The sequence below is a fragment of the Schistocerca americana genome, chromosome X, assembly GCF_021461395.2.
Source record: "Schistocerca americana isolate TAMUIC-IGC-003095 chromosome X, iqSchAmer2.1, whole genome shotgun sequence".
NCBI lineage: Eukaryota > Metazoa > Arthropoda > Insecta > Orthoptera > Acrididae > Schistocerca > Schistocerca americana.
Window position 1 is genome coordinate 165,863,441 of NC_060130.1, and position 20,203 is coordinate 165,883,643.

Consider the following 20,203-nt stretch of genomic DNA (forward strand, 5'->3'; position numbering starts at 1 on the left):
GTACTAAGGAATGACGAGCCGTTTGAAGTTCTCTAACGCTATAGGTACAGCAATAAGGAATAGCGCAGTAGGCAGTACAGTTGAAGAGGAATGGACATCTCTAAAAAGGGCCATCACAGAAGTTGGGAAGGAAAACATAGGTACAAAGAAGGTAGCTGCGAAGAAACCATGGGTAACAGAAGAAATACTTCAGTTAATTGATGAAAGGAGGAAGTACAAACATGTTCCGGGAAAATCAGGAATACAGAAATACAAGTCACTGAGGAATGAAATAAATAGGAAGTGCAGGGAAGCTAAGACGAAATGGTTGCAGGAAAAATGTGAAGACATCGAAAAAGATATGAGTGTCGGAAGGACCGATTCAGCATACAGGAAAGTCAAAACAACCTTTGGTGACATTAAAAGCAACGGTGGTAACATTAAGAGTGCAACGGGAATTCCACTGTTAAATGCAGAGGAGAGAGCAGATAGGTGGAAAGAATACATTGAAAGCCTCTATGAGGGTGAAGATTTGTCTGATGTGATAGAAGAAGAAACAGGAGTCGATTTAGAAGAGATAGGGAATCCAGTATTATAATCGGAATTTAAAAGAGCTTTGGAGGACTTACGGTCAAATAAGGCAGAAGGGATAGATAACATTCCATCAGAATTTCTAAAATCATTGGGGGAAGTGGCAACAAAACGACTATTCACGTTGGTGTGTAGAATATGTGAGTCTGGCGATATACCATCTGACTCTCGGAAAAGCATCATCCACTCAATTCCGAAGACGGCAAGAGCTGACAAGTGCGAGAATTGTCGCACTATCAGCTTAACAGCTCATGCATCGAAGCTGTTTACAAGAATAATATACAGAAGAATGGAAAAGAAAATTGAGAATGCGCTAGGTGACGATCAGTTTGGCTTTAGGAAAAGTAAAGGGACGAGAGAGGCAATTCTGACGTAACGGCTAATAATGGAAGCAAGGCTAAAGAAAAATCAAGACACTTTCATAGGATTTGTCGACTTGGAAAAAGCGTTCGACAATATAAAATGGTGCAAGCTGTTCGAGATTCTGAAAAAAGTAGGGGTAAGCTATAGGGAAAGACGGGTCATATACAATATGTACAACAACCAAGAGGGAATAATAAGAGTGGACGATCAAGAACGAAGTGCTCGTATTAAGAAGGGTGTAAGACAAGGCTGTAGCCTTTCGCCCCTACTCTTCAATCTGTACATCGAGGAAGCAATGATGGAAATAAAAGGAAGGTTCAGAAGTGAAATTAAAATACAAGGTTAAAGGATATCAATGATACGATTCGCTGATGACATTGCTATCCTGAGTGAAAGTGAAGAAGAATTAAATGATCTGCTGAACGGAATGAACAGTCTAATGAGTACACAGTATGGTTTGAGAGTAGATCGGAGAAAGACGAAGGTAATGAGATGTAGTAGAAATGAGAACAGCGAGAAACTTAACATCAGGATGGATGGTCACGAAGTCAATGAAGTTAAGGAATTCTGCTACCTAGGCAGTAAAATAACCAATGACGGACGGAGCAAGGAGGACATCAAAAGCAGACTCGCTATGGCAAAAACGGCATTTCTGGCCAAGAGAAGTCTACTAATATCAAATACCGGCCTTAATTTGAGGAAGAAATTTCTGAGGATGTACGTCTGGAGTACAGCATTGTATGGTAGTGAAACATGGACTGTGGGAAAACCGGAACAGAAGAGAATCGAAGCATTTGATATGTGGTGCTATAGACGAATGTTGAAAATTAGGTGGACTGATAAGGTAAGGAATGAGGAGGTTCTACGCAGAATCGGAGAGGAAAGGAATATGTGGAAAACACTAATAAGGAGAAGGGACAGGATTATAGGACATCTGCTAAGACATGAGGGAATGACTTCCATGGTACTAGAGGGAGCTGTAGAGGGAAAAAACTGTAGAGGAAGACAGAGATTGGAATACGTCAAGCAAATAACTGAGGACGTAGGTTGTAAGTGCTACTCTGAGATGAAGAGGTTAGCACAGGAAAGGAATTCGTGGCGGGCCGCATCAAACCAGTCAGTAGACTGATGACAAAAGGGGCGCCACAACTGCTGACGTGACCGAAAAAAGTAATTTCTTTCTCTGCTTTAGTTAGTATCTTCACTTTTGTGGCCATAAGGAGGGAACGAATGGTGGAGACCGTAAATAAAATGCAGTCGTAAGTAACGACAACCATAAGGTATTTGGGAAATACAGAATTGTACCAGAACTCCATCAACAAAATTTCGGAACTTGTTCACGGTTATTTTCTGAATGTTTTGGCATCAACTGGCTCGTTAGAGAGCAACTGAATTTCGTTTGACGTCCTACCCCATTCACCATATCTGTATTTTGCTTAAAATATCATCCCAATAGTACAGATGTCTACGGTATTCGCTGTATATCTTTTATGGAAACCAAACTATTCCATTCGCTCACTCGCGGTACTTGCTCTTGAGAACCATAACGCGGACATCACCAAGCGCGCATTCTGCATTGCTCGGATCTGTCTCTGGTTTGTTTACGTCGTAGTGTTAGTTGTACCTTAACAGTGATACACAGCAGTATGGGTAATTAAAGCCGGCCGGAGTGGCCGTGCGGTTCTAGGCGCTACAGTCTGGAGCCGAGCGACCGCTCCGGTCGCAGGTTCGAATCCTGCCTCGGGTATGGATGTGTGAGATGTCCTTAGGTTAGTTAGGTTTAATTAGTTCTAAGTTCTAGGCGACTGACGACCTCAGAAGTTAAGTCGCATAGTGCTCAGAGCCATTTGGTAATTAAAGTGACGATGAGTTGTCCGATATGACCCTCGTATATGAATTCACTCAATGCAATGGAAGAGCGACACAATGACGCTATGCTGAGCTGTTTCCGTGGCGACGGCAACCACGTCATAGTACTTTTGCAACTGAAGTCTGTTGCATTACTACATTTACTGTTGTACGTTTTGGTGACACTATATTGCAGGCTCTATCACAGTTTCGAAGTTATTTCCGCAGAATGGAAGGGAATTGGTGTAATAAACCGAACAAATATAAATAAATTATTACTCTGTATCGAGCCAACGGACACCACGGGTCGCTTGTACAAAAATACTCGGAAAATAGCCGTGAACCACCTTCCAAATGGTTCAAATGGCTCTGAGCACTATGGGACTCAACTGCTGTGGTCATAAGTCCCCTAGAACTTAGAACTACTTAAACCTAACTAACATAAGGACATCACGCACATCCATGCCCGAGGCAGGATTCGAACCTGCGACCGTAGCGGTCGTGCGGTTCCAGACTGTAGCGCCTTTAACCGCTCGGCCACTCAGGCCGGCCCACCTTCCAAATTTTGTCGGTGTAGTTCAGATTCAACTTGCAGATGTTCAATAGGCCAAGCCACCCTTCGTAAAATTAGTTATGCCTGGTTTATCCGAACATTCTGTTTAATCAGCGAAAGTGGGACGAAAGAAAATTATCATAAGGCCTAACATCCAGTTTTTGCCTCGCGGTAGATGAACATAAATTAGTTTCTTCGCTGAATCAGCAATGGAGAGCCTGCTGTCTTAATAGTCTGCGCTAAACGGTTTGCGTATTAGTCACTTGCTCTGCAACTCAAAGGCTTGCTGAGTATGTACGCCACGTATGTATACAGTGTACACATTTGTCAAAAAAATTACGACATCATTCAAGATATCCTATATTAACAGGAAGAAAGCACGTGTATCTGAATGCTTGGAATATAATCGCTCAGTTATACCACTTGGAGAAAAAAGTAACTGTTCCGTTCGCCCAGATACTTCAACTAGACACCCAAACAGAAACTGCAGCATTCCTGAAGTTTTGTAAATCCAAGTGTCGTCGGTTTTGCTGCTTGCTCAGTAGTCGTAAAGGCGGAACAATGGTGCAGATTTAATAGAAACTGTGACATGCCAAGCCGTTGGTGGGATTCAAGCTTGTTTTACAGAGCACGAGATAAATTCCACTGGAGTTTACTTAATGATGATATCACTAAGGTGCACTCTCTTTCAGAAAAGGAGAGTTATTTCATGAAAACTACATAAGGAAAAAAGTCGAAAGCAGAGACTATTTACTTCTTTTTCTGTGCCAGTCGGAAAACATGCCAATAACCCCAGATGTTTAATGGACGTGCTTGCTTCGAATGATTGCCGAACAATTGTGTAATCATACAACAATCAATCTTTACATTTGTTTATGCGCAGTGTTTTACATTTTTATATGCTGAGGGCAAGTGCCAATTCTGCACAAATCATAGACTTGCTTAAGGTCTTCCTCAACTTCAAGAAAATTTTCTACTGTTGCGACTTATGTACATAAAATGCGACAGCCGGTATCAGCTTCATGGAGCTTCTACGTTATCCAACATGTCATTTATATACACACTATCTTATCACAAGTATCCAGACACTCCTATGTAATGTCCGCAGCTCGTGTTCTAGTGGCTAGAGTTGCTGACTCTGGATCACGAGGACACGGGTTCGATTTTCGGCCGAGTTGGAGATTTTCTCTGCCCGGGGACTGGATCATCATTCGCGACAGTTGCTGGATTGGATTGAGTTAAACATTGGACTGTGTAAAATTGGAACTTTGTACGGATGCTGACGACCGCGCAGTTGAGTGCCCCACAAACCAAACATCAAACTCCTATATAATGCGGGACTGACCACTAGACGTCAGGAGAGGAGGTGTATAAAAGGAGGCTGGGAGTATTGTGTTGCTAGTAGACAATCAGCTAACAGTATAATGGGTCAGCCAGAAGAACTCAAAGACCTCGAACATGCACGGCCGGCCGGAGTGGCCGAGCGGTTAAAGGCGCTACAGTCTGGAACCGCACGACCGCTACGGTCGCAGGTTCGAATCCTGCCTCGGGCATGGATGTGTGTGATGTCCTTAGGTTAGTTAGGTTTAAGTAGTTCTAAGTTCTAGGGGACGTATGACCACCGCAGTTGAGTCCCGTAGCGCTCAGAGCCAGTTGAACCATTTGAACATGCACGAGGCACTGGATGTCACCCGAGTAACAAATCCATTAGGAACATTACAGTCCTCCTAAAGCTGCTCAAGCCGACTGCTGGTGATGTGTCTGCAAAGTGGAAACGCGAAGGGACAGCCACAGATAAACCAAGACCAGGAAGATCTCAGATACTAACGGGAACCGCATTAACTCAGCAGCAAGAATCACTCGTGAGTTCCGAAGAGTTACCAGAAGCCCACCTAGCACATGACAGTGCGCAGGTAGTTAAGAAGAATTGGTTACAATGGTGTAGTAGCCCCCCATAAACTACACCTTGCTATACTCAAAGCTAAGTGACACTCCAAGTGGTATAAAGAGGGACGACACTTGATAGTGGGTAACTGTAAACGAGTGAGGAATCACTCTATACTATGTGTCAATCCGATGGACTTCGGTTTGGAGAATGACTGGAACGTTACCTGACATCGTGGATAGTGTCAACAATGAATTACAGAGGAGGTTGCACAGTGTAACGGTATGGGAGTGTTTTTCCACGGTTACAGATTGTTTCCTTTGTTGCGCTTAAGAAAACGCTAAAGGTTATAAACACATTTCACACCTTTCTGTAATGCTTACAGTATAGGAACATTTCAGGGACGACGACTGTATCAGCACGACAATGCAACCTGTCACAATGCAGCATTTGTGAAGCGGTAGTTTGTTGATAATAACATTCCTGAAATGGACTGATCTGTCCAGAGGGGTGTCTTCGCGCCAGGCCCCAGTATTACCATCACTACCTTCTGTGGTTTCGGCTCTTGAGGAAGAAGAGGCTGCCATCTCTCCACAGACACTTAGACACCTTACTGATATTGTCCCCAGCAGGGTTCAAACCGTCATGGAGACGAAAGGTGGACGTACACCATACTAACGTCACTTAATTGGTTTCCAGATACTTAGATAATGTATTGCGAACATTAACAGACCCTTCGCCAATCTACAATGCTATCACAGGAGGTGAAGCGTGAACGGGTAAGACGGTCACTTGACCTTTTCGCAGTAGACTGACACTGATTGTTCCAGAATACAGAGCGGTTATAATTAAACTTTCAGTACTTGAGAGGACCCACAAACAAAACGAATGCTCGTAGGACAAAGAAACTTTGCGTAAATATTTGACAGGACATGCGGAAGAGAAATAACGATAAAACATTGAAACAAAGACTTTTTTAATTACACATGAGAGAGTAAGATTTGTTAATTGCGTGCCAGGCTACAAACGTTGCTCAATGTGACTACCATCTGCATCCACGACAGCCTGGAACAGCACGATTGTTCAAATCACTTTTCGAACGGTGCACCGTGGAATGTTCAGCTGTCGTGACACACCACGTGCACTGCTTGAACATCGCACATTGCGCCCAGCATTCTAAGCCATGGCAACAGTAACTTCTTCAACAATTTGTGCCGCAACTGGTCCTCGGCCTCTGATAGGAGCAATCCCCAAACTGCCAGTTAATTCGAATTTCCGAATCATGTTCTTCAGCCCCGGTGCAGAAAGAGGAGCTCTCCGTATTCCTTTAATGCGGCGATACTCGCGAAGAGCAGCACACCATTGCTGAAGTCGCCATCCCAGTACGGCCGCCTAACGCAAATCATTAACACTACTAAAAATGAAAATCTTCTTCAGATAACTTACGGGTCTGCTGCCGGGTGACGTCGTCGACCACCGCCGATATTTCGACAGGAGCACACCCTGTCATTCTCAAGGTACAAATGCAAGGAGGAAGCAATGTGCAAGGGAATTTAATACCTCGGTTCACAGAGGAGAAACAAGGAAGATACCACACACAGAACAAGTGTCAGCACAAACAAAGATAACCAACATCAGAAATATCGAAGTGACTATTAATCAACAGGTGAGGTAGCACTAATTCTGTCCCTCTGTTTTTTGATGAGAGACAGAGCCGGATTCCAAGCAGCATTTAAACAAAATCCACGATCTCTGTTTATCAGGTTGCTTGATAGTTTGATTTCAACAGCTTCCTTAACAACACTATCCCAATAGCTGGATGTGAAAGGTAGAATCTCCGTATTGTTGTATTTCATAGGATGACCGGTGTTCAAAAATGGTTCAAATGGCTCTGAGCACTATGCGACTTAACTTCTGAGGTATTCAGTCGCCTAGAACTTAGAACTAATTAAACCTAACTAACCTAAGGGCATCACACACATCCATGCCCGAGGCAGGATTCGAACTTGCGACCGTAGCGGTCACTCGGCTCCAGACTGTAGCGGCTAGAACCGCACGACCACCCCGGCCGGCGATGACCGGTGTCAAGGCAATGTTCTGCATTAGCGGATTTGCTCGGTTGTTGTAAGCGTGTGTGACGCTTATGTCCAATACACCGGTCTTCCACAGTCCTGACTGTCTGACCAATATATGACATGCCACAACTGCAAGGGATACGGTAGACACCAGCCTTACGCAAACCAAGATCATCTTTTACGGACGCCAACAGGGCCTTAATCTTAGAAAGTGGTCGAAAAACACATTACACATCATATTTCATCACAACACGGCCAATCATGTTGGAAATGCTTCCTGCGTAAGGTAAAAAGGTCGTAGACCCTGAAAGTTTGGCAGTTGAGCTGTCACACCTCGATGTCACCTTTTGTCAGAATGGTTACAGTGAGAGGCAGATCAAACGTGCGTTGCGCTATCAGCCTTCTGTGCAACGCGTGAGTGACGATAGGAACGAAGTGGCACCTAAATCTACGGCTTTTTTGCCTTACGCAGGAAACATTTCCAACAGGACTGGCCGTACTTTGATGAAATATGATGTGAAATTTTTTTTTTCGACCACCTTCTAAGATTAAGGCCCTGTTGGCGTCCGTAAAAGATGATCTTGGTTTGCGTAAGGCTGGTGTCTACCGTATCCCTTGCAGTTGGTCAGACAGACCGGTGTATTGAACATAAGCGTCACACACGCTTACAACAGCTGAGCAATTCCGCTATTGCAGAACATTGCCTTGACACCGGTCATCCTATGGAATACAACAACGTGGAGATTCTGGCTTGCACATCCAGCTATTGGGATAGTGTTATTAAGGAAGCTGTTGAAATCAAACTATCAAGCAACCTGATAAACAGAGATGGTGGATTTTGTTTAAATGCTGCTTGGAATCTGGTTCTGTCTCTCATAAAGAAACAGAGGGACAGAATTAGCCCTACCTCACCTGTTGATGAATAGTCACTATCGATATTTCTGATGTTGGTTATCTTTGGTTGTGTGTTGACTCTGCGGTTACTTGTTCTGTGTGTGGTATCTTTCTTGTTTTTCTCCTCTGTGAACCGAGGTATTAAATTGCCTTGCACATTGCTTCCTCCCTGCATTTGTGCCTTGAGAATGGCAGGGTGTTCTCCTGTCGAAATATCGGCGGTGGTCTAGGACGTCACCCGGCAGCAAACCCGTAAGTTATTTGAACATTCAGTTCGCCGGGAAAAGTTAAGGTCTCACAATGGAAATCTTCCTCGCACAATCTGATCATCATTCCTCTAAAGCTGGGTACCCGTACAGACAACAGTTCTCTACTTACACTGGCTCAAATAGCCAAAGTTTAATTATAACCATCCTGTATTTCTTACACAAGGGCTTTATCTGTCCCAAATGGTCGCTGCAGAATCACGTAAAATTAACGAAACTCTGCGCAGGGGACGAGACAATGCCGACGACGGCCGGTGTGCCGGCCAGCCTGGATGTGGTTTTTAGGCGGTTTTCCACATCCTGTTAGGTGAATACCGGGCTGGTCCCCACGCCCTGCCTCAGTTACACGACTCGCAGACGTTTGAAACACATTCACACTATTTCACGATTTACACTCGACGCAACAGCTGGGGTACACTAATTCCGTCCCCAGGGGGGTATGAGGTGGCGGCAGGAAGGGCATCCGATACCCCTTAAAATTCACCATGCCAAATCCGTACTTAACCCTACCGACCCTGCGTGCAATGCGGGATAAGGGCAGTAGCAATGCTAAGAAACTTCGGCTGTGCACCCGGATCCCGTAGACATTATGTCACAATATTTCGGCCCAGAGACGTCCGGCCATCTTCTGGTGGGTAGAGAACTACTGAAGAGAGCAGGCGCATTCGCGACATTTATGCCGAATCTCGCTGGTGCGAAATGTGCCGGCGTCTTTCGTCGCATGCGTCAGATGATGACATGAGAGGGGCAGCCGAGTTGTGTGTGCTGCCCTCGGTGTTGTAAATGAGAAATTATCTATCGAATGTCCCCGCCGATTCCGTTGTGACTGGATAGTTTTAATTAAAAGATTCCAATTTTTAGCCAGTTATCAAGGGGCTGATATCGCACAGTGCAGTATTACCAATGCCATATGGTCTTTCCAAGATTCACAAGGATGATGTCCCACTACGATTAATAGTGAGTAATAATGGTGCCTCTACTGTGAAACATCTGGCCTCTCTACACAAGCCGTATGTGGGTAAATGTTATCACCATGTACGTAATTCTGTGGATCTTGTCAGTCGTTTGAAGACAGTTAACGCTTAGCAGTTCGGATTTACTAGTTAGCTTTGATGTGGTCTCAATTTTTAATACACTCGTTATATCTTATTGATAACTAATCCAGTGTTCTTAGTACTTTGATACATCGGGTGCACGTAATATCGGACGATGAAAACCTCCACGCTGAATTAGAACACTTGGAGAAGAATTTTAAAGAGAATGGCTTCACGCCAAATAAGGAATGCCACGCACAGCTATAATGATAAGAAGCAACGCACTGAGGATACGGATGATAATTAGAAATCAATTCCATTTGTCCCATATACCGGGAATGTGTCTTCTAAAATTGGCAGACTGCTTAGGGAAAATAAAACCAAGATTATCTTCCGTCTATCAGCTCTGGTTGGATCCGTTAAAGACGATGTACAACTGAAAAAGTGCGCGTTTACAAAATTCCCTGTTGAGTGTGGTGCTGCATATATAGACCAGACGACACGAACTGTCGAGGAGCATTCTACAGAACCGAAAGAAACACCCGTCTTTGGCGACCGCTAAAATCAGCAGTAGCAGAACACTGTGTTTCCATGAGACACTCAATGGTATACAACAGAACAAAAATTTTAGCTCCAGTTTCCGGTTTTTGGGATTCAGTAATCAAAATAATCTTATAAATCGTGACATCGGCTTTCAACTGGATAAAAATTGGAATCCTACAACTAAAATTACCCAGTCACAACGGAATCGACAGGAATATCGGACACTCGATGATTAGATCATTTCTCTCTTCCGCCACAGAGGGCAGCACACAAAACTCTTCTGTCTGGCGCAAGTCATTACCTGACGCATTCGCCGAAAGACGCCAGCACATTTCGCATGCGTGAGATTCGGCATAAATACCGTGAATGCATCTGGGCTCTTCATCATACGACCACCAGTATCAGTACCTATATTGTTGTGATACCTATTGCCTACTACCCCGCCACACCTTCAACGTACACTCCAATGTCATTGGAATGACATCGTTGTAGGATAGAACAAACTTAACCTTACACCAAGACAGTACGACCGAGATCCACCGGTGAAGCTGTATATCAACTTAAAAAAAAATGGGCTCTTCAGTGATTGTCTACTCACCTAAGGATGGTCTGACGTCTCTGGGCCGAAATATCGTGGCTGGAAGTGAACGGAAACCGGGTGCGCAGCTGAAAATTATTACAAGGAGAAACACGCCGGGAAAATTTCAGACGTTACAATATTGAAATGATGTTACACCCACAGTGAGTATTGCTAATGAAAACTGACTGACATGTTACTAGCCGGTGAATAATTTCATTATTCGACAACTGCTATTACGGGACTGAAATAATAAATAAGAAAATGATAAGATAATGTGACGAAAATCCATTTATTGAAATTTTATGAGCCGATTGTTCTATTCGGGCAACGGCCTTGCCGCAGTGGTAACACCGGTTCCCGTCAGATCACCGGAATTAAGCGCTGTCGAGCTTGGCTAGCACTTAGATGGGTGACCATCCGGTCCGCCGAGCGCAGTTGGGTGCACTCAGCTGTTGTGAGGCAAACTGAGGAGCTACTTGATTGAGAAGTAGCGCCTCCGGTCTCGGAAACTGACATACGGCCGGGAGAGCGGTGTGCTGACCACATGCCCCTCCATATCCGCATCCAGAGACGCCTGTGGGCTGCGGATGACACGGCGGCCGATCGGTACCGTTGGGCCTTCGTGGCCTGCTCGGAAGGAGTTTAGTTTTTTATTGTGCTATTCGAGAAAGTGAGAATACATTATCAATATCTCTAGCATGTCAGAAAGTACCTGAAATGAAAGAGACGTCTCATTCTATATACTGTTTTCCAAATAGTGAAGCAACCCCGTGACCACAGAGGCAGGTTGTCCCAGCCTCCGGAGAAATCGGTCCGTGAACAGCGCTACAGGTAGGTATTTTTATCGTGTCGCTTACAAATGAATATAATTATAGTATAATGATATAATGGATTATATTGCACTCCAAGTTAAGTGTCATTTTCTGCTTCGAGGCGTCATGAGGATACGGTATGGAGGGGCATGTGGTCGGTACACCGCTTCCCCTGGCCGTTTTGCTTACTTCCCAGACCGTGGAGCTGCTAGTACTCAGTGAAGCAGGTCCTCACTTGGCATCACGAGGTTGAGTGCACCCCTTACCAGTCGTCCCATCAAGGTAAGTTCCTTGGCAGTGCCGGTATTCCAGAACGGATCCTCCGCATGGCAGGCATCTATACTGACCACTAAGCTACGGTGGCGGAATATATATGTATCTGCTTGTGGTTGAATGGCCTTGTGCACGTCTTTCAATTAGATGCCACTTAAGATAATGTAATGTCCCTAAACTACCCAGAAATCCTACCTAGGAAAGGTAAATCACAGTTCGACTTAGAATTCCATCCATGTGTCGTTCCTACCCAATCTTTACAGCTGTGTGAAGTGAAGGTTAGGTTGAAGGCAGACTGTCCGGCTTTCATTTCCGCGGCCTTTCGGTTTGCTAAGCCCGGTAGTATACACTGATGAGCCAAAATGTTATACCCATCAACTTAACAGCGGGTTGGTCCACCTTTCGAGCGCAACGTAAGAGCACTTCTGAGGGACATTGATCCGACAAGTCCTTGGTAGATTTCCGGAGTCGTGTGGCACCAGATGAAAGCGCTCAGGTCATGCAACTACCGCAAATTACAGGTCGCTGGTTTGTGAGCGCTGAGCTGGAGACCAATGGCGTACCAGACGTGTTCCATAGGTGTCAGATCAGAGTAATTTCGTGGTTTAGACATCAACGTTAGTTCATTATCGAGCTTTTCGAAACACTGCAGCACGGTAACAGGCTTTTGACACAGGCAATGACCCCGCACGACGGTGCCATAGCAGCTGGAAAAAGACATCAAGCATGAAGAGATGCAGGTCGTCTGCAATGATGTTCACGTGATCCACAGCTCTCATGGTGTTTTCGACTACCACTACAGGCCCCGTTGATATCCAGATGAATGGCATAATACTGTCCCCATCACCCTGCGTATGTGGTACGGCTCATGCTTCCAGCAGCCGTCAGCCTGGGTGTCAGCATAACCGGACACGACGACCGACCTGGTGTAGCAAGAAATATGATTCATCCGGCAGGCAACACGTTTGCATTGATCCACGATCCTATCTCGATGATCCCGTACCCAGCGCAATAGTAACTGACTATGTCGTTGTGTCAACGTAGGATCGTACGCTACGGAACCAGATGTCCAACAACCTGCACTGAAGAGAGTGGTCCGAATTACTGGTGCCTACGTCAGCGTTGTATTCTGTAGTGAGATTTTCCACAGATTTTTTACGGAATGACTCTCTCAGAAAAAAATTATTTCACCTTTCAAAAGTAGGAAGATCTCTCTCAAAAACGTCAGTTTGTGGAGCAGCTATAGGGCGAGGAACACCTTCAGAACTGCGGAAAGACAGTGACAGTCTCACGACGTGAAATCGTGCATGAAATGCAACGGCCATCGCTCTGACACGAAAACAGAGAATAGAGACGCTGTGCCTTGTGAGTGAGAGGGATAGCAGCGTCTTCCAAAAACAGTGCGCCGCTGTATATGTCAAGGTATGTGAAGAAATCGAACACCGTTCCCTTTCGAAACGACTGCAGTCTCCTAATGTATTCGACAAAGCTTTCAGTGGGATAAACGATGTCTCCTTACCCATATTTGGTAAACTGATTTGCAGAGTACATCACCTAATAAGCATAAAAGTAGAAGAGACCTAATTGTTGAAGACTGGTACCTGGAGCCGAATATTAGTCTAGCACATGGTTTAACTTTTCACAAATATTAGAGTTCAACTGTTCTTTCGCAATGGTGGCTCACTTGGTAGGCATTATACTACAAATGCAAAATTTCGCCTTTCATCTCCTTGGTTCAGGTTGACCCGAATTATTTCTGATTATTTTCATCTTCGAAAGTGATTTAGTACGTCGGAAATACCAAGTTTCTCTATGATACAGATCGCATGCTGAACTATAGCTCTTACTGTTTAGACATACATTGCGTATGTGAGGCAAAGGCATGCCATTTCCAATGAGACGACAAACACAAAATCATGTACATCTACATGGATACTCTGCAAATAACATTTAAGTGCCTGGCAGAGGGTTCATCGAACCACCTTCACAATTCTCTATTATTCCAATCTCGTATAGCGCGCGGAAAGAATGAATACCTATATCTTTACGTACGAGCTCTGAAAAAAAAGTGTGTGAAATCTTATGGGACTTAACTGCTAAGATCATCAGTCGCTAAGCTTACACACTACTTAACCTAAATTATCCTAAGGACAAACACAAACACCCATGCCCGAGGGAGGAGGACTCGAACCTCCGCCGGGATCAGCCGCACAGTCCATGACTGCAGCGCCTCAAACCGCTCGGCTAATATCGCGCGGCACGAGCTCTGATTTCCCTTATTTTATCGTGGTGATCGTTCCTCCCTCTGTAGGTCGGTGTCAACAAAATATTTTCGCATTTGGAGGAGAAAGTTGGTGATTGGAATTTCGTGAGAAGATTCTGTCGCAACGAAAACCGCCTTTCATTATGGTATCCGAACACTCATTGCCGGTAAATTTGTTACATTTAGATAACCAACACCGGGAACGAACAGAATCTGTGAAATACTGTTCGGTCATGCGATTACTGAGTAAAAGGAGGATCCACATATCTGTCTTGTCAAAAATGACAAACACGTAGCGCGCTGTGGAGCAACAGGCGAGAAGCTTGGCGAGGAGAGCAGCTAGTAACTAGCAAAGCGTGCTTGCCAAGGTCCCTCGTCCAGTTTTGTTCTATTTGCTGTGTAACGTGTGGCAAGGCCCGTGCTATACTAACGCTCTTTCCGCGTCGATTACCTTTTGTGCTGCAGCTTAGATTTTGTAGGTACACTGTCGTACAGTCTCACAGTGGGAAAAACGTAAGTCAGGCAAAACGTTACAAACAACCGGCCCATCCCTGTTCCAACAAACTTCTCAGTAGACGCACCTAGTTGTTCTAGACGGCACTGCTCGTATCCACTGGCAATCAGCTGTCGAAAAATCGAATACATTTTTCGCTGGTTTTTTGGAGATCAGTCTTGTCTGTAACATTCAGTGTGGGGTTTCGCAGGCTAGTATGTGTAAAACTCAGCTTCCTATCTCAGATCCAGAAGACAGCAGATAGCGGCGTCCGGGTTTATTGTGCGTCTTTAACTTCTCGGAGGTATTCGATGCAGTTTGTGATGTTGTCTAATGAAAAAATTTCGACATCAGCAAATGCGACTGTGTGGAAGACTCCCTACCAAACAGAACTCAGTACTTCATTGAGACCAGGAAGAAAGTTTCAGATATGGAAGTAGCTTCGACTGCACCCCAGAAATGAGTTATACGGTTGATCCTATATATTACATACAAAGGAGATGGTAGGTAGCACCAGGTTTTCCATTTGCCTGTTCTCGAAGAATGATGTTCTGTACTGCAAGGTCGCGGCGCCAGAACATTGTACTGAATCGTAGGTGGATCTAATAACGATCGACTGTTGATTCATGGGATAGTAGATGACTATCACAAATCAAGACTTTAGCGCATTTAAGCAGAAGGACTGTGATATACATGTTGTGTGATAACAGATGGTTCAGATGGTTCTAAGAACTATGGGACGTAACATCTGCGGTCATCAGTCCCCTAGACTTAGAATTACTTAAACCTAATTACCCTAAGGACATCACACACATCCATGCCTGAGGTAGGATTCGAACCTGCGACCGTAGCAGCAGCGCGGTTCTGACCTGAAGCGCCTAGAACAGCTCGGCCACAGCTGTGTGATAACATTATTGATCCATTAACTGGAGCCGGCCGGGTGTCCGAGCGGTTCTAGGCGCTTCAGTCTGGAACTGCGCGACCGCTACGGTCGCAGGTTCGAATCCTGCCTCGGGCATGGATGTCTGTGATGTCCTTAGGTTAGTTAGGTTTAAGTAGTTCTAAGTTCTAGGGGACTGATGACCATAGCTGTTAAGTCCCATAGTGCTCAGAGCCATTTGAACCATTAACTGGAAGCCAACACAAATGGGAAAAAATTCTAGAATTATGCGACTGGAGTGATTTTAGGTAGCACGCCTACATAGAACTATTCATAGGAAATAGTAACACCAGAGTCATAGGAAGGATTATTCCATCATCCGCGTAGAAGACATCTTAGACCGATTCTTGACAGTCGAAAGTCTGGAGTCTTCACCAGAGCGTATAAATGGCTAATGTAGAGAAGATTCAAAGGTACTTCATCCTGCTTCGCGTGTTCGTTTATTAGAGTCTAGTGTCTAACGGAGACACTTATCGTGAAAATACGAAGAATCAGATTACCATGAAATTTAAGACTTAATATTACTTTCTGTGATATCCACTTCATAAAATAACAGTGAGTGTTAACTAGAGAGGTTATAGAAATGTTTCGCAAATATCGTTATTTCGACGTGCCATTCAGGAATGGATCAGGACTGGGTACACGATGTACCTCCAGCCACACACAATGTGTTTCGCGGAGCTGATATAGGGGGTGAACTACTACAGCACAGACGAACTTTCAGAGACGGTAGTATGGACCAGAACTAGAAAAAAATGTCCAGTAAACATGGGCTCTACTGTGTCTACCTTAGGAGCTGCGAGTACTTTTATGGTGGGCATTTCAGAGCACATGTTTGCTGGACAATTTTTTTCTTGTTTTGGTCCACACTACCGTACAGAAAGTTTCATGATGGAGTTCTGGTTCGTCTTGTATGTACGTGGTGCTTAACGGTAAGAATGTAACAGCATCTAGTACTAAGCATTTAGTGAAACCCTTATGCAGAGAATGCGAAAGTTGCTAATTTAAATTTGTTTCCTATGCAGAAAAAACGCAATTCCAGTATCTTACGAGAATATGGTTTGTGAGCTCTCAGTTCTACCTTTATATACAGTGTGGCGACAAAAGTCATAATTCCTAATATCTCCTTTTGCCCGGAGTAGTGCAACAACTCGACACGACATGTACTCCACAAGTCACTGGAAGACCCCACAGAAATACTAAGCCATGCTGCCCCTATAGCCGGCACTAATTGTGGAAGTGTAGCCGGTGCAGGATTTTGTGCACGAACTGCCCCTTCGATTATGTCCCACAAATGTTCGATGGCAAGTTTCGCAGCACTGCACTAAAGGATTCGTTCGTCGTACGTCCACATTGATTTCTGTGGTTATTTCAAGCAGAGTTTCTTGTCTGTTAGCACTGACAACTCCACGCAAACGCCGCTGTTCTCGGTCATCAAGTGAAGGCCGCCGGCCACTGCGTTGTCCCTGGTAATGCCTGAAATGTGGTATTCTCGGCACACTCTCGACACTGTGAATTTCGGAACATTTAATTCCCTCACGATTTCCAAAATGGAATGTCCCATGCGTCCAGCTCCAACATACATTCCGCGTTCAAAGTCTGTTACTTCCCGTCGTGCAGCCACAATCACGTCTGACACCTTTCCACATGCATCACCTGAGTAAAAATGACTGCTCCGTCAATGCTCTGACATTCTATATCTTGTGGAAGCAATTATAACGCCATCTGCGTACGTGCATTCGCTATCCCATGACTTTTGTCATCTCAGTGTAATGCATATTTTTCGAAGGGTTGATACCTGTAAAAAATGCGACTCACGACAACATAACAAATCACCACCCTGCAAATCATAATGCCGTAGACATACACCTATATTTCGACATGGAGAATCTTGCCTTTGGAAAATGCCACGCCCAGTACGAGACATCAACCACGAAAAGCAATAATACTAATTTAACTCACAATACCTTCCGTAACGACCTCATGTTCCATGGAGACACAAATAAACGTAGCCCATAGCGTAATATTTCCATCATCAGATTTGCTGGATCAGCTCCTTTTCGACGCACTCCTATTCCCCGTGCGATTCTGGATAGACACCGGTGCTAGCATGCGATATCCACGAGAAATTACAGCTCTTGAAAGGAAATGGGTGATTTAGTTAAAAAACAGAAAGAATGAGTCAGTGGCCTTGGACTCAGTGGCGTAAACGACAAAAGTATACATAAAATAACGGAAAAAATCGTAACACCAAAAATAATAAATGTAGAGTAATAATATTTCGGGAATACATTGGTCTAGGTAAAATATTGACAAGCACTCCGTCTACAAGCCACGAGTGGCCTACCGGGACCATCCGACCGCCGTGTCATCCTCCGTGGAGGATGCGGATAGGAGGGGCGTGTGGTCAGCACACCGCTCTCCCGGTCGTTATGATGGTATTCTTGACCGAAGCCGCTACTATTCGGTCGAGCAGCTCCTCAATTGGCATCACGAGGCTGAGTGCACCCAGAAAAATGGCAACAGCTCATGGCGGCCCGGATGGTCACCCATCCAAGTGCCGACCACGCCCGACAGCGCTTAACTTCGGTGACCTCACGGGAACCGGTGTAGTCACTGCGGCAAGGCCGTTGCCCAACATATTGACAAGGGTGAGAGTTATTGAACAATTTGAAATAAAATCGTTGTAACCTCTGAACCGTTTGCGTTAGGACGTTCGAGCTGCACGGTTGGCCGCGGGCATGATGGGAATTAGTTTGAGCATGGTATGGTTTGGTAAACGACGATGCCCATTTTCATTGGGATGGGTTCGTCAACAAGCAAAATTGACGCATTTGGGGGACTGAGAACCCGCGTTTCGCGAACGAAAAGTCGCTTCACCCTCAACGGGTGAATGTGTGGTGCGCAGTGTCCGGGCACGGAATAATCGGTGCGATATTCCTTGATGGCACGGTGAATACCGAACGGTACGTGTATGTTTTGGAAGATGATTTCATCCCCATTATCCAAAGTAACCCTCATTCCGACAAGATGTAGGTCACGCAAGACGGAGCTCGACCCCATCAAAGCAGGAAATGAACAATGAAACTCCTTCTTGTGGGACTATAGTAAAGAAAAGGTGTACAGCGATAGCTTCAAAACCACTGCTGAGCTGAAAACAGCCATTCAGGACGTCATCGACAGCATCGATGTCCCGACACTTTAGCAGAATTCCGCTGTTCGTCTGCGCCACATCATCGCCAATGATGGCAAGCATATAAAACATGTCATAACCTAAATCCGAATATCTATGGTGACGTTTACATGTTGAATAAAGTGTGTGCACTCCGTAATTTGCAAATAATTTAAGTTTTTTTTTCATGTAGCTCAATAATTGTCACCGTGTAAGCGATTAACATTGCAAGATTACAGGTTAATGTAAGTGTGAGATAAGCCCTTGGAAATCTGAAATGCCAGTATATTAGTAACTGGTGTAACAGCCAGACTGTTGAATGCATATGTGCAAACGGGCATGCGTTGTGTTGTACTGGTGCCGGATGTCAGTTAGTGAGATGAAATTCCATGCCTGTTGCACTTGGTCGGTCGATAAAAGGGACGGTTAATGCTGTCTGTGGATGTCGCTAGAGTTGTCCCCCGATGATTTCACATATGTGCTCGATTGGAGACAGATGACCGAGCAGGCCAAGACAACATGTCGATACTCTGTATAGTACACTACTGGCCATTAAAATTGCTACACCAAGAAGAAATGCAGTTGATGAACGGGTATTCATTGGACAAATATATTATACTAGAACTGACATGTGATTACATTTTCACGCAATTTGGGTGATCCTGAGAAATCAGTACCCAGTACCACCACCTCTGGCCGTAATAACGGGCTTCATACGCCTGGGCATTGAGTCAAACAGAGCTTGGATGGCGTGTATAGGTACAGCTGCCCATGCAGCTTCAACACGATACCACAGTTCATCAAGAGTAGTGACTGGCGTATTCTGACGAGCCAGTTGCTCGGTCACCATTGACCTGACGTTTTCAATTGGTGAGATATCTGGAGAATGTGCTGGCCAGGGCAGCAGTAGAACATTTTCTGTATCCAGAAAGGCCCGTACAGGTCCTGCAACACGCGGTAGTACATTATCCTGCTGAAATGTAGGGTTTCGCAAGGATCGAATGAAGGGTAGGGCACGGGTCGCAACACATGTGAAATGTAACATCCACTGTTCAACGTGCCGTCAGTTCGAACAAGAGGTGACCGAGACATGTAACCAATGGCACCCCATACCATCACGCCGGGTGATACGCCAGTATGGCGATGACGAATACACGCTTCCAATGTGCGTTCACTGCGATGTCGCCAAACACGGATGCGACCATCATGATGCTGTAAACAGAACCTGGATTCATCCGAGAAAGTGACGTTTTGCCATTCCTGCATCCAGGTTCGTCGTTGAGTACACCATGGCAGGCGGTCCTGTCTGTGATGCAGCGTGAAGGGTAACCGCAGCCATCGTCTCCGAGCTGATAGTCCATGCTGCTGCAAACGTCGTGGAACTGTTCGTGTAGATGGTTGTTGTCTTGCAAATGTCGCCATCTGTTGACTCAGGGATCGAGACGTGGCTGCACGATCCGTTACAGCCATGCGCATAAGATGCCTGTCATCTCGACTGCTAGTGATACGAGACCGTTGGGATCCAGCACGGCGTTTCGTGTTACCCTCCTGAACCCACCGATTCCATATTCTGCTTACAGTCATTGGATCTCGACCAACGCGAGCAGCAATGTCGCAATACGATAAACCGCAATCGCGA

At 45.1% G+C, this 20,203-nt stretch overlaps 1 protein-coding gene, 1 non-coding gene and 1 pseudogene across 3 annotated transcripts in view; all 3 read right to left on the reverse strand.

Moving 5' to 3' along the window:
- LOC124554795 (excitatory amino acid transporter 1) overlaps nt 1-20,203 on the reverse strand; it is a 762,497-nt gene that overhangs the window by 257,060 nt on the left and 485,234 nt on the right. The gene's annotated exons all lie outside the window — the stretch shown is intronic.
- Trnas-gga lies at nt 3,245-3,328 on the reverse strand. The gene is given in 2 exon segments: nt 3,245-3,279; nt 3,289-3,328. It is a non-coding gene; the product is annotated as a tRNA-Ser (tRNA).
- On the reverse strand, nt 17,910-18,027 carry LOC124557236 (annotated as a pseudogene).